Source organism: Oncorhynchus clarkii, chromosome 7, assembly GCF_045791955.1.
Source record: "Oncorhynchus clarkii lewisi isolate Uvic-CL-2024 chromosome 7, UVic_Ocla_1.0, whole genome shotgun sequence".
NCBI lineage: Eukaryota > Metazoa > Chordata > Actinopteri > Salmoniformes > Salmonidae > Oncorhynchus > Oncorhynchus clarkii.
The window spans coordinates 44,241,084-44,254,578 of NC_092153.1; the positions used below are offsets into that span (position 1 = coordinate 44,241,084).

Here is a 13,495-nt window from a genome sequence, read left to right on the forward strand (position 1 = left end):
CTGACCCTGACCCTGACCCTGACCCTGAGTCTGCCTGCCGTCCTGTACCTTTGCCTCTGTTGCTGTAATAAACATTGTTACTTTGACACGGTCGGCATCTGGGTCTTACCTTATCCTTAGTCACGGTTTATTCATGATTATCCGTCATCATGGTAGCATCCACATTAGTACCATCCCTGACTCTTCCTACGTTTTTTGTGAATTTTTGTCATGTGAGTAAATCATGCTGCCCGTCACTGTTGCCAAGCAGCAGAGGAAGTATTCTTATGAGTCTCAGAGGGCGAGGAAATGCAATATTCAGCCTTTCTACATACACCCATACACACTACCCTTCATGTCACTTCTGTGGAGAGGGAGGGAACGTTTGTCAATGTGTCATGCTACAGTACGTCTACGGTATGTCTACATCTGTAATGTGTTTACCCACATGAAAAAAGAGCACAGGTTACTATAAAATAGTACTTACTGTAGAATACTATACTATACTCTGTAGTATCCCTTGATCATACTTACAATAGGATTTCGTATTATACTGTAGAATATTATACTACACACTGTAGTATCCCCCTCGATAGTGTAGTTCCTACTATACAATTTTGTAGCATACTGTAGTATACTACAAATCTATACTAGCCTCAATTATGTGTAATACTTACTATAACATTTTGTATTATACTGTAGAACACTATAGTAATGTCCGCAATAACACTACCGTTTTTTAAAACTATAGTAATACTACAGCATTTAATTTACATATACCCCACCCATTCCTATCACCCATATCCCAGCTCCTGGCTCCATGGCAAACAGATGCTTTTAAAGGAGCCCCATTCTCCAAAAACAATGGCAAATTGCCATGGAAGGCAGGATGCCAGCGACAGACCACAGAGTCAAATAACAATCAAAGGCCTATCAACCTCCATCACCTCAGAGAAAATCAAAGAACAACAAAATCAAGAAGTTGCCACACAAATATCAACAGGATCATCAGCAGGAGGACCGAACAACCTACCACCTTTGACAGGGACCATCTAACCTGGCCTGAAGACTCCACTCACCTGCTACTTAAAAAAAGGGTTCTTCATGGGTTTCTTTCATTACATGGTAGAAAAACCCCACGTCGCTGTCCATGTTACACAATATTTTAACTGACAGCTTTTCAAACACACTGCACAGAATTGCACTAACCCCACCAAGTGTGTGAGATGTGGAGTAGAACACTCACACAAAATGTGCACCATAGAAAAGCATGATGCCAAATGTACCAACTGCTGCCCTCCAAGCAGTGCCCTACCTACCTGGCCTTGGTAGGCCCCAATTAGCCTCTCAGTCCAGCCTCCGTCCCAGCCCCAAAACCAGGCCCGACCTGTCTAGAGGGCACTGACCAAATGCATTGACCTCCAAATTGAACTCCTTGGCCTATGCAAGGATAACTCCCTGTACAGCTCAATCTTGAAGAGTCCGGAGGAGCACCTCAATAATTTGCACTTTACTGCCTCAGCACATATTTTTTTTAATTAATTTAACCGTTCCTAATTGATAATTTAAAAAAATGTTTTACATATTAATATCAGGGGACTCTGGGCCAACAGAGAACATTCAACAGCTTATAAATTGAGAAAGAGTTCCATGCTGCTTCTATGAATTAAATGTTTTTATCAACCAAAGTGGACTTCTCTTCACAACGATATCATATCCTAAGGAGGGACAGGACCCAGAGTCACAGGGGAGGAGTGGCTCTCCTGATTAAGAGTTTACTCTCCTTCATCGAAACATCCATCATATTAACTCCAGATCAATTCAAGCTAAACTAATGAATCACAACCAGAGTCAGGTTGACCAACATAACAAGCCTGACTCTGGCCTCCAACTACTGCCCTTCTGGAATCATCCCCTCCTCATCTCTTCCACCACCTGCTCCAGCAAGACAAACTCATAATTATGTGAGATTTCAATTCCAAACACCTGTCTTTCAACAGCAAATCTATCAACCCGGCGGGTAAAACACTCCACTCCATCCTGAATCCAAATGATCTTGTCTTATTAAGCAATGACCAGCCCACCTTCCTACTCAACATCATATAAAATCACTAACACAACACTGGACCTCTGTTTCTGCACCCACGAGCCTGCTGCCAAGGTAGCCATGTTCTCGGCATGTGGAGATGTAGGAAGGGACCACTTACTAATACTCACTTCGCTCTCCCTCCATACCTAACCTGCAGGAAAAACTAAAAATATGATTACAACACAGCAAACTGGCAAAAATATAGAGACATAGTATCCACCAAGAACTCTGACCTACCCCCCCCCCCCCCGTGACCCTAAACGGTGGAGCTGTGCCAGATTCTCTTTTCTGCCAGAGAATCTTCTGTCAAACACCAAAGCCATTCCAAACATCCCAAACCTCTTCCCCCTCACCTCATCCAGTTGAAACGGAAGGCACGTAGAGCTTACATGAAGTACAGATCTGAGGAAACAAAAAGAAAAGTAAACCAGCTACAAACCCAAATAAGAACATTACAGGCTAAAGAAAGAGACACCTACTAGGATAGATTTTTTTTTTTTTTAACTAAACACAGATCCAAACCCCAAAACCTTCTGGCAAAAAGTTGACATGTTAAATGGCAGGGGAAACAGCTCAAAAGTAACAGTGCTGAAACACAATGGGAAGATTGTCAAAGAGGACAGTAAAAGGGCTAACATATAGTATTTAAAGACCACCTACAGCAAGTCCATTCCTGTCCTCCAGGCCCCCTGTTCGACCTAGAGTGGAAGGTAATTGTTGACCGGCTTTACTTGGGTCATCGTGCTCTAGCGGCTCCTTGTGGCGGGCCGGGTACCTGCAGGCTGACCTCGGTGAACGGTGTTTCGTCCGCTGGCTTCTGGGTTAAGCGTGCAGGTGTTTAAGAAGCATGGTTTGGCGGTTCATGTTTCGGACGATGCATTTGCACCCCGAGTCCGTTGAGGAGTTGCAGTGATGACACAAGATTGAAATTGGGGAGAAAAAGGGGGAAAAATACATACAGTGCCTTGCGAAAGTATTCGGCCCCCTTGAACTTTGCGGTGAACGGTGTTTCGTCCGCTGGCTTCCGGGTTAAGCGTGCAGGTGTTTAAGAAGCATGGTTTGGCGGTTCATGTTTCGGACGATGCATTTGCACCCCGAGTCCGGGGTGCATTTATACGGAGACATGATTACACACAGGTGGATTGTATTTATCATCATTAGTCATTTAGGTCAACATTGGATCATTCAGAGATCCTCACTGAACTTCTGGAGAGAGTTTGCTGCACTGAAAGTAAAGGGGCTGAATAATTTTGCACGCCCAATTTTTCAGTTTTTGATTTGTTAAAAAAGTTTGAAATATCCAATAAATGTCGTTCCACTTCATGATTGTGTCCCACTTGTTGTTGATTCTTCACAAAAAATACAGTTTTATATCTTTATGTTTGAAGCCTGAAATGTGGCAAAAGGTCGCAAAGTTCAAGGGGGCCGAATACTTTCGCAAGGCACTGTATAAATAAAACAAATTTAAAAATCGCCTCTTTCTTTCCTTAGTCAAATCTCTGACTTGCTCACCCTCTGCCTTCTCACAGGTCATTTCCCCAAAACCTGGAAATCAGCCTTGGTTACCATGATCCCCACACCCAACAAAGAACCCCATCAACCAGCCAACTAGCCTTCTCTGCAGACTAGGTGAGTTCTTCAAGAGGGTCTTGGCCGACAGGCTTCAGAAACATTTTGATCAGTGGTGGTCGGTGACGTTTAAGATGAGGGAGGATAATACTTTTTTATGAGCGTGGTCTTATTTCTATTACAATATTGGACGACTGTCATTCATATTACATTCACCCAGCTCAATATAACTTCGATAGGTTTAGGCTACTATACGATACTCACATTTTCCTTGTTCCCATCCTGAGGTTACTACGGCCTAGCCTATGAATGACCGTTTACAACGTTGGTGCACAGGTCAGAGAATTATGAGTAATCAAGGTGACAGGCTGTTACGCGGAGTGGAACAGGGAAACCCAAGACTAGACTCAGACAAGGAGACTGGGATGAAGTAACCAAGGTATTTTTGGTAACACGGGGAAGATGGAGTGTAGGCCAGGAGAAGCTCGGGCGGGTTGCAGGAAACCAGGTGAGGCGGTTGAGGCTGGAGCGTGAGGGGTTGGGACAGGGTGAGCAGGTCCGGAGGGGAATCCAAGGGAGCAGCAGAGTGGGGAATCTAGGGCAGAGTAGCAGGATGAGGAGACGTGGAACTGGAGACAGGAACCAGAGTCAGAAAGGGCAGAACTTTCTGCGGGGAGGAAAACCATCAGGCAAGGAAAACAGGCACGGCAGAATAACAGGATCTAAATAGTAACAAACGGCTAGAAACTTAGACTGACTGAGCAGAGATTACGATCTGGCAGTGTGGATGTGGCAGGACTGAGTATTTGTAGAGGTCTTGATTATGGAACAGATTGCAGCTGGTGGAGATCTGCTCTGACTCCAGCACACCTGTCTCCACCCACACACACACACACACACACACACAGAGGGAGAGGGAGTGAGAACTGGGGGAGCGGCGGCAGGTCAAGGAGACACAGGATGAGCAGTAGAGGGCGTGGCAGGAGCAGATGTAACACAGACAGCAACACATTAATTACCGCCTTGCACACTCTTTCCTGCATCTAGCTGATCTAGGGAGTAATCATTAGTCCAAAACTTGCAAATGAGAGTTTCTCTTGGACAAATTCAGCCATGTTTATACCTTTTTCGTTTTGTTTGCTTCCGAGTGGCCCAGCCAGAGCCCGGACTTGAACCCAATCTAACATCTCTGGAGAGACCTGAAAATAGCCATGCAGCAACGCTCCCCATCCAATCTGACAGAACTTGAGAGGCTCTGCATAGAAGAATGGGAGAAACTCCCCAAACCCAGGTGTGCCAAACTTGTCATACCCATGAAGACTCGAGGCTGTAATTGCTGCCAAAGGTGCTTCAACAAAGTACAGAGTAAATGGTCTGATTGCACATGTAAATGTGATATATTAGCTTTTAATTTTTCATTCATGAATTCTAAAAACCTGTTTTTGTTTTGTCATTATGGGTTATTGTGGGGAGATTGATGAGGAGAAAAAACAATTTCATCAATTTCAGAAGGAAGCTGTAACCTACCAAAATGTGTACTTTCCAAAGGCACTGTAAATATAGTAATACTACAGTATTTATACCATAGTATACTATAGTACTTTTTAATGTGGGTACTTATTATTACTTTTTTCCCCCTTTTTTTTGTTCTTCTATTTTTACTTTTACTTTCCCGGTTTTGCTTGTTTGGCAACCTCCCTAATGTTTTTTTTTCCTCCACAAGTTGTGCCCCTCTTTGTTTCATTGGCAGTAGGACTGTGGCCTTTGATGAACTGTGAGAACCATGATGGCAGGCCCCTTTGAGAGGCCTGGGGAGTTGGCACAGGGAGAGTCCTAGTAATCAAGCCCTCTCAGGCTAAAGAAGGGAGAAGGGGGAGCCTTTGAAATGTCCTTTGTTCTCCAAAGTCAAATTAAACAGTGAGCAGCATGCCACCGAGCAACTTTCCTTACTAGCTGAGAGCAGCATCACTGGCAATTTGAAGAGAAGCCAATAAACACAGGAGCAGAGAGAGCACTGGGGTGTTGTTGATCATTTCCCCAAAGGACGTGGTCTATCATGCTTTTGGATCATTGGCTGTCCAACCAATTGTATTATGCCCTCAAAGCCCAGGTCTTCTGTGTTGTTGTCTTCTCATTAAATCCAAAAGACAAAGGAGTTAATTAAAGATCCCCCAACAAGCTCTGTCATTAAGAGAACGGGAGGTAAGGGATGTGCTTCATGAGAGCCTCACATTGTCAAGTCATATTAATCATGTAGAGACCCTCATTGAGAAAACCAAGCTGGTACTTCTGGTACATTTTTAGAACCGATTTCCAACTGAGAAATCCAATCAAAAACACATTCCCTCTTACGCATATTTTTCTTCCTCTATTGTATGGGATAGCAAACTTTCAACGGTAAATGTAATATATTTGTCCAGACTTTGTTTCAGTTTACAGCACTGGGGGAATCCAGAGAGATACACTTCAAGCTGTGTGTGGGTTGAATATAATACAGTCTTGCTAAACACTATTTGATCCTGTACCATTTGCTTATTTTCAGCAGACAGGGAGGCAGGAGCAAGCAGTAAAATGACAAAGTGCTGATGGGAGATTTCATTGTGTAATATATTTACATATTGCTGACTGGACAGACTTGGGCTCATCGATTAATTAATCATCGTTGCATGACAGCCATCAATACTCTACCCAGAGCTCTACCCATATCTAAAGTTAGTTTCCCTAAAAAGGTCATTTTGTTGGTGAGCATCCAGTGTCCTCGTTAATGCCATAACTGCAATACTTCTGCTTACAGTAGAATCCAGTAGAATTCAAAATAACAAAATGTGTTTTTGCACAAGGACATTGTAAAGGAATTAGGATAGGGGGAGTATTCTCAGAGGAAGATGACACAGGGTCAGTTGTGTGTGCAGCTGAAATGCCAGCCAGCAATGTGACCTCTCCCCATCTGCTTCCTTGCGCCACTTGAGAAAAATATTTTTTAATATATTAAATACCTCAGTAATGTCCGCAAAAACTCTGCAGTCCGCAAAAGCACTACTTTATTTAACTATAGTAAATACTACAGTGTTTAATTTGCATATGCCCTGCCCATTCCTCTTCCCATGTCCCAATTTGTGTCGCCCATAAGTGAAAAACCTACAAGCCAAGTATAGATCATATTGTGTTACATACAATTTATAGAAAAGAGCAGAAGCTATAACTATCTACCTACCTACCTACCTACCTACCTACCTACCTACCTACCTACCTACCTACCTACCTACCTACAGGTTATGGAAAATGTACTCTTTAAGTATTTCTCCAGTAGGTTTCCTCATGGAGAAAGCCTCCACTTCCATGTCAAAGATAATTAAACAGAAAAACTATAATAAATACTACAGTCATGTCTACAAAAACACTACAGTAAATACTACAGTATAATACAATTCGCAAAAACGACATTGATTACTTAAGCAATATGGCACGAGGGGTGTGGTATATGGACAATATACTAAGTATGGCTGTTCATATGCACGACGCAAAGCGTTGTGCCTGGATACAGCCCTTAGCCATGGTATATTGGTCGTATACCAGAAACCCCCAAGAGGCCTTGTTGCTACTATAAACTGGTTACCAACGTAATTAGAACAGTACAAATATTGTCATACCCGTGGTATACGGTCTGATATACCACGGCTGTCAGCCAATCAGAATTCAGGACTCTAACCACCCAGTTGATAATATACTATATAGCACAGTTTTCTTTTACTTCAGTATTTATACTACTGTTAACAGTAAATACTACAGTATACTCCAATATACTACAATAAATTCTACTCTTTAGTCTGCAAAAACACTACAGTATACTATAGTATTTTTTTGTATACTGTGGTATGATTTCCTTCTCCATTTCCTCTCCCCTCCCCATGGGTCTAAGGAACAGATGGAGCACGGTGCTTCCAAAGCCCCATCATTACAGGATGGATTATGTCACTGGCAGGAGCCTTCCATTGTTGTCCATTTGGTGTATCGTTATCTCCAAGGTAACAGGGGTGGCTTCCAAAGCTACATTGTGCCAGGCGTCCCCCTGTTGGAGTGGAAGAGAGGATCCTCACTCCTTACTCACAGGCTGCTGTCTCCCTCACTCTCCAGCTGGGTTCCACTTCCAACAATGCGTGTTTGTGCTCTTATGATGTGGGAACCACAGGACACTGTTTCCTCATATGGCCATGTTTTTTATTTGGTCTATATTACCTCTGAATTCTAATGTCTCATACACACACACACTTTTCTTTAATGAGTCAGTGATTCATTACATGATGTTCTGGCTGTAAGTGGGTCTCTTTGTTAAGTCTCATAGCGCCACTTACTGCAAAAATTGCAGCAGTGCGACAGTGTCCTTGTGCTAGAAGGCCGCCAGGTGGCGACAATGTAAAACATTAATCATAGACTTTCCCTAAGTCTCTCCTTGGACTGGTGCAGTGCCCTTTCTATATTGAAGTAGATTCAAGTAGATCACTTTTGTCAAGACGTTGACCATCGTTGGACACCGCCTTTCAAAGTGTGTTGCTTTATGGGTAAAGATTGTCTGACTTGTGACTACATGTCAACTGTATGGCCTTTACAACAACCATGTGATCAAAGGTCATGAACTTTCGACAGCAGTCGACTGGACAGTTGCTCCTCACCAACTGTAACTTGAAGTCGGAACCAAAGCATTGTGGGAGACAACTTTTTTCTGTTTTTTTCTAAGCAAAAGGCGCTACAGACTCCTAAATTGTTGATGTCGCCACCAATCATTGGTTATTATATCTGCATGTTTACTGTTTTGGGTGAATTACTATTTAGAGCTTAAATACATCTTCATCCTTACATTCTTGCAATCTAATTACATGGGCCTACATGTGATCCAAATGTGGGGGCAACATTGTAGAACAGAATGCATGCTGGTTGGTTTCTGTATGTTTCGACAGACATTTTTAAAGGACAGACATTTTCTACATGCTTCAGCACTTGGCGGTCCCGTTCTGTGAGCTTGTGTGGCCAACCACTTTTCGATTGAGCCATTGATGCTCCTAGACATTTCCACTTCACAATAACAGCATTTACAGTTGACCGGAGCAGCTCTAGCAGGGCAGAAATTTGACGAACTGACTTGTTGGAAAGGTGGCATCCCATGACGTTGAAAGTCACTGAGCTCTTCAGTAAGACCATTCTACTGCCAATGTTTGTCTATGGAGATTGCATGGCGGTGTGCTCAATTTTATTCCCCTGTCAGCAATGGGTGTGGCTGAAATAGCTTAATCCAATCATTTGAAGGGCTGTCCACATACTTTGTATATATAGTGTATCTGTTTTTTTTGCATTGTACGCCTCTCAATCCTCCGCCTCCGTCTATGTCGCACTTCCACATCTGCGGTGAATGGTGCCAGAGCTAGAGCCGTGTTTGTCAGACCATCCCTTAAAATCGGACGCCTCACAAAATTGTCTGTAGCGTCCGAAACTGTTTTTCAAACCCCTCTACCGGAAAGACGAGAATCTCACGAACACGATGCTGTTCCCGTTTTGCTCTACGACCCCTACAGGCGTCTTCGAACCCAACTCCTGTCTGTAGCGTCCGAACAGTTTGGGCTACACACTAATATGTGAAAAGGTGAGACTCACAAGAGTATGTACGGCGGGTTGTTTGGCTCTAGGACGCCCACAAGCCTCACAAGACTCGTCTGAGTTCCCCCGGTACCATGTATGGACTGCATGGAGACTGTTTAGTGACAAAGATAAGGGACGTGTAAAAGAAAATGTTTCAATTCCAAATCTATCTTACATCTCTCAGATATAGGACAGACACTTCGTAACAATGTGTTTGTATGGGCTAATAGTAGTAATCCCAAATGCAATGTTTAATCAAATGATTTTAGTATATATTTTTTGATACTTCAAGAGGTCTTAAACTTCAAAATACAATAGCATAATGACCCTTGGTATTACCTTCTTAAAACAATTCCATATAATAGCCTAGTAGAAGCCCCCCATAACTTGTGGTTTACTGTAATAATGGGTTTAAAGGGGGCGTGTGTATGTGTGTGTCTCAGTCACCAGATATCAACCGAATTGAACGCTTACAGGAGATTCTGGAGCGGCACCTAAGACGCCGTTTTCCACCACCATCAACAACACACCAAATTGTGCAATGTCTCGTGGAATAATGGTGTCGCATCCCTCTAATAGAGTTCCAGGCGCTTGTAGAATCTATGCCAAGGCGTATTGAAGCTGTTCTGGAGGGTCATGGAAGACACTATGTTGATGTTTCCTTTATTTTGGCAGTTACCTGAAGATCCTCATTCAGGCTGTCTAAACTATTTGCTGCCAGCTGGTGGCAGCACAGTATCATCACTAGACATCATTTAGACATTCTGGACAAAATAGAGAATCCAAAATAGGCTCACTTCTAAAGCTGGTGAACTGCCCCACTATACAATTTTCTTACACGTCTTTCTCTTTGAAGATTTGCACCACTGCTTGCTAAAAGAAGCAGAGCTATGCTGGATTGGATGCTATTAAGGATTACAAAACTTCTATGTGGGATTGAAAAAACTTTTACTCTGTAACCATCTAAGTTAAATCCTCCAACGCCAATACCTTGACTGGTTACCTTTGCATCTTATAAAACATCAGTCCCCTTTTCATCTGTCTCTTTGGTTTCAGTATTCTCCAGAGAATGTCCAGGGGCCAGGACGTCACATAGACCCCAGTGAGGTCATTCTTCCTGGATGCTCCTGCTACACCCACTCCTGCCTGAGAGAGAGCTCCTCCTGCCTGCAGACATACGGACAGACATACGACAGGCTGTCACCAGGACCAGAGGAGATACAGTCAATTGTTACTGCAGGCCTGTGCTTGAGTGTAACGCCTTGTGTGGCTGTAGTGAGGTCTGCAGGTAACCGGGTGGTCCAGAGAGGCCTGGGGTTCAGGTTGTGTGTCTACCCCACAGAGGACAGGGGCTTGGGGGTGCGAGCTCTGGAGCCCATTTCCTGTGGGACCTTTGTGTGTGAGTACGCTGGGAAAGTGCTCGGCTTTGAGGAGGCCAGGCGTAGAAAGCTTGCACAGGGGCCTGAGGACAACAACTACATAATTGCTGTGCGGGAGTATGCTGGACAGGGCCCAGTCAATGAGACCTTTGTGGACCCTATTGTGGTTGGGAATGTGGGGCGATTTCTGAACCACTCCTTCCAGCCCCACCTGTTCATGGTGCCTGTCCAGGCCCTGTTCACTGTCAGGGACATCACCCCTCAAGAGCTCACATTTGACTATTCAGCGAGCTATAGCAATACACACTCTATGGGTTGGTTCAGAGTGACCCTGGGACAGAAGCCAATGGGACAGATACCCTCCAGAGGAAACCATACTGTTGTGGTGCACAGAACTGTGCCCAATTCCTGCCACTGGACATACCAGTTCTCAACAATTAGATAGAGGAAGGTGGTTATTTGTTTCATATCTGTAGGTTGATGTTTTGTAACTTGAAGTGATCGTGTTGTACTGGAAAGGAGAGACATTTTGCACAGAACCCTTGCTTTTTAATTTGGTCGAATCCAACTCTCCAGTTCTAATGCGCGTGTTATTTTATTAAATGTAAATTCTGCACCCAGTGTGTCAGTTGATTGCTAACAGCATCGTCCATCATTGTAGATAAAGATGGTTCTCTATGACACATCAGTTGCTCCACCTACACAGTCTGCTGATGTAGTCATCCTGTCCGTACCAGTGTGCCATCCATCTGGATTAAAGGGGCAATCCGGGATTGCTCCATTTTGGACTCATGTAACCATTGATTCTTGAATAATATAACGGATGGGGTACGACAGCTTCGGCTGTCATACCCTATCAGAACCCAAAATATAAGGATGTTATAGTCTAAACATGCACTGCTTCAAAACATGGTTAAAATCTCATCGATGGTCAGTCCTTGCAACCATAGCTCTGTCTATGAATTTGCGAGTGGTTACATTTCTCCAGTTCATCCCTCAGCTGTTAACCAGAACAAGTGTCACGGTGACCGCATTGTTTTTCTAAATCCTGGATTGACCCTTCTATGATGACCCCCCACTGTTCTCTCACGATTGCCAACTGTCTCACTGTCCCCAACTCCTTTCTGTTGGATGGCATCGCTGGTCTGATATAGAGATACAGCATTTCTGTCAAAAAGTATAAACTCCATCTGTGTTGAGCAGACCAACTAAAAGCTCTCTCTGTCAGAGAGTACTTGGGCTATGTGGGGCACGTCCCACCAGACCTAGCTATCGAAACACTTCAGTCCCCAAGTCTCATCATGCCCTGCCTGGACTGTAAGCCCTCGCCCGACCGCAGATGAATCTATCAGATCTTTATGCCAACCGTCTAAAATTGACTACAGTAAAAGACGGGTATGGCTATTTAGTGGTATGTACTATACTAGGGTTTCCCAAACTCATTGTTCTTGCCCTAGCACTACACAGCTGATTCAAATAATCAAAGCTTGATGATTAGTTGGTCATTTGAATCAGCTGTGTAGTGTTGGGGGGGAGGGGGGGGGACCGAGTTTGTGAAACCCTATATTATACAAATCATGTGTGCTCCTAGATAGGCTTTTAAATGTTGTGTGCAAAGGTATTTCCGTGTCAATAGAGATGATCCCCACATCCATTTAACCTTCAAAGATACAGAGCATAGAAGTCATGGGCATCTAGTCTTCATCCCTCAACTTCACAATTCTCTATGTATTTCTGTATTCTTTCAACACAGTGCCCCCCTTGAAGGTATCTTCAGCTTTTCATTGGAGCCAAATCTCCAGAGGTGTGAGACATTAAGAAGGGCCGGAGGGTATTTCAATATAGTAACGGGTCTTATTCCCCTGCCACGGGAGGGGCCACTGTGTCCCACTTTACTGTGACCATTCTTAAATGAGGCCTCTCTCCTCTCAAATGTCCCCACTTCCAGTCTAGACCCGCTTTCATACCAGCTGCTTATTAATATCCACATCTGGGTTAATTAGTACAGATACCATGGCGTGTTCAGTCCAGAAATGAGACCAGCGCTCCAGTCACGTTGTGGGGCTGGGGGTCGAGCAGCGCAGCTCAACCACTAGGTGCACTCATTTTACTTCACCCAGGTTAAAGCGTGGGCGGAATTGGCACATTTTAGACTTATCTTATTGGTCCTAAAATGAAATCTCTGCCCAGCCGGGGCACCAGCCAGGCAAGCTTAAAGAACGCACCCATCCTCTCTAGCATGTTGGGGAGATGGTAGGCCTCCATCAGTGTCAGAGAGAGAGATGAACTATAAAGGATGTTATGCATCAACCTACATTTTCTCAGCTCTATAATGAGGGTTCCCTTTGCTCTATATGTTTAGTTTGTTATGTTTGGTTCTGATTGACCATGGGAACGCTTCTTCTGCCATTCCACTTCTATCAGAGGTGGCACAGTATATCAAACACCTGTGACCACTGAGATTTGTCTTTCATCAAGGTAGGGTGCAGGTTGGTCTGTGCCAATTTTTTCACGAGGAAGCATTTTTCTTTCACCTGAGTAATTCTGTGTCCGAGCGTTCCAGAACATGTCGAAGCAGAGACCTAATCCTGTTTGTAATACTTGATTTATGTAATTTTGTGAGTAAGCAAGCGACCCCTTAAGTCCCTATGGAAACAGGATGTGTGTACAGTAGGCGATTGGACAGCAGGGTTGTGTGCATGGTGCCGGACAAGCAGTCTTCCACACACACTGTTCAGGACTGGAGCTGGAACTGAGTGCCTCATTCCCAGAACAGTCACCTAGCAACCAGCACTTAACCACATGAGGTGAACTTCCTCATGGTGATTGCAGTGGGCAGCTGCTACAG

The 13,495-nt window shown here is 44.0% G+C and overlaps 1 non-coding gene and 1 pseudogene across 1 annotated transcript; both read left to right on the forward strand.

Moving 5' to 3' along the window:
* Positions 1-223: 223 nt before the first annotated feature.
* LOC139412598 (histone-lysine N-methyltransferase SETMAR pseudogene) lies at positions 224-11,092 on the forward strand (annotated as a pseudogene).
* Positions 6,918-6,970, forward strand: LOC139414513 (U7 small nuclear RNA). The gene has a single exon (XR_011634890.1). It is a non-coding gene; the product is annotated as a U7 small nuclear RNA (small nuclear RNA).
* Positions 11,093-13,495: the final 2,403 nt, after the last annotated feature.